Consider the following 2,500-nt stretch of genomic DNA (forward strand, 5'->3'; position numbering starts at 1 on the left):
CGCGAAGCGGAAGCCTATCATGGCGTAAAAATGTCGACAAAATTTTTCGACATTTGAATAATGGGGTTTGACAAGGTTTGAAAAATTCAATACAAATGGTAGGCTTGAATGTCGACAAAGTGACGCGAAGCGGAAGCCTACCACGGCGTAAAAATGTCGACAGATTTTTTCGGACCTTGTCCTGCCATGGGCTGCGCGCAGCATGCCGGCAGCCTGTGCGCAGCGTGCGCACAGCATGTCGGCAGCGTGCGCACAGCATGCCGGCAGCGTGCGCGCACCATGCCGGCAGCCTGTCGACAGAATTTTTCGAAACTTGTCCTGCCATGCGCGCGCGCAGCTTGCTTGCAGCGTGCTGATTCTGTCGACAGTGAGGCTAGCGAAAGTTGTCCTGCCATGGCGTGCGCGCAGCCTGTGCGCGCAGCTTGCGCATCTGTCGACAGTGAGGCTAGCGAAACTTGTCCTGCCATGGCATGCGCGGCGCCTGCGCGCAGCCTGCGCGCAGCATGCGCACAACATGCGCACAACATGCGCGCAGGCTGTGCGCAGCGTGCGCGGAGCTTGCGTGCAGCTTGCGCATCTGTCGACAGTGAGGCTAGCGAAACTTGTCCTGCCATGGCATGCGCGCAGCGTGCGCGCAGTCTGTGCGCAGCATGCGCGCAGCCTGTGCGCAGCGTGCGCGCAGCTTGCGCATCTGTCGACAGTGAGGCTAGCGAAACTTGTCCTGCCATGGCATGCGCGCAGGCTGCGCGCAGCATGCGCGCAGCCTGCGCGCAGCATGTGCGCAGCATGCCGGCAGCATGGTTCCAGGTTTTTTCAAATGTCGACAGAATTTTTCAAATCTTGTCAAACCCCGTTTTTATTGAAATTTCCTCGCACAATAAGCTCCCCATAAGTAGTCTATGATTTTTAGGACCTTCTCCAACTTACAAAACTAAAAAATTCCTCCCGGATTTGTTTTAATGATTTTTTCAATTTTACGACTTCTAAAAATAATAAAAAATACTTCCCGACTTCAAAAATTTATGAAACTTTTTCCCATCATAGATTGCATGTTTCTTAGTATCCCTGCAAAAAATCACGTCCAAATACCTTGTATTGAATTATTTAGAGCCCATTATGACTCCTCGCGCATAGGTGATGTCTCTTCCTGTCAAAGGGCTAAATGCATAAAATGCTATATAGGGGGGTGTGTGTTGCCTGCATATGCATGGCAGCCCATGCCTTCCTAGCTGCAGCCCCCTTCCCCCACGCCACACCCATGTCATGTTGCCTCGATATGTTGCCTCGGTATTATGGGTTTGGTGTCGGGGTCGGGGGGCTGCCACCCATGGCGGTGGTGGCCGGAATCCGGCCGCCGCCACCATGCCGCCGCCATGGGTGAGGGAGGAAAAAAAAGGCGTGGAAAGTTGCGAAATGGGGTTGTCTAGGCTTTTTTTTGGCATGGGAGAGCATGGAGTGCTAGGAACTCCTTCTCAAATGCACGGGCATGTCGACCACAACCTCATTTCGCAACAACAACCACCCGTGTGGGGTGGCGGTGGGTGGATAGTCGCGGATTGGGGCTTGCCAAGCCAATGTTTTCAAAAAATTTCATCAAAATTAAAAACAAATGTTTTGTTGCCTTCGGATTTGTGGGCGAGCGGCGAGTCGGAGTGGAGCCGGTAAAGTTTAACCTCGGTGTGCACGGTTGTTTTTAGAAACTCAATCCAATGCCGGGGACGTTGAAAGTGACGCTCTTATGAGTTGCAAACCCGCAAGATTTAAAGAACCTTTTCAAAACAATTTCAAACCAACAAGATTTAAAAACAGAAATTTTCATCAAAATGAAAAACAAATGTTTTGTTGCCTTCGGACTAGTGGGCGAGCGGCGAGTCGGAGTGGAGCCGGTAAAGTTTAACCTCGGTGTGCACGGTTGTTTTTAGAAACTCAATCCAATGCCGGGGACGTTGAAAGTGACGCTCTTATGAGTTGCAAACCCACTAGATTTAAAGAACCTTTTCAAAACAATTTCAAACCAACAAAATTAAAAACAAATGTTTCGTTGCAAACAAATTGTGGGCGAGCGGCGAGTCGGAGTGGAGCCGGTAAAGTTTAACCTCGGTGTGCACGGTTGTTTTTAGAAACTCAATCCAATACCGGGGACGTTGAAAGTGACGCTCTTATGAGTTGCAAACCCACAAGATTTTAAAAACTTTTTGAAAATGTTTCTTCTAAATGACACATTTTGATCCTTGGCAAGTGCTCAATCCGTAACTATCCAATCACCGCCACACCACACCGGTCGGGAGTGTGTGAATGGTGTGCTTCCCGGGGTTGGCATAGATAATCTTTCGCATCGACAATCTTTTGCATGCGAGGGAATGTCTATGCCAACCCCGGGAAGCACACCATTCACCCACTAGTTGTGGGCGACGATGGGTTGGCTTCAAATGAATTTTTGCTTGGGGTTGTCCTCGGTATGCTTTTGTGTTGGGAGTACGGCCACCAAACCTTCTCAATG

This window comes from Prunus avium, unplaced genomic scaffold (genome assembly GCF_965620075.1).
Source record: "Prunus avium unplaced genomic scaffold, drPruAviu1.hap1.1 HAP1_SCAFFOLD_39, whole genome shotgun sequence".
NCBI classification, from domain to species: Eukaryota; Viridiplantae; Streptophyta; class Magnoliopsida; order Rosales; family Rosaceae; genus Prunus; species Prunus avium.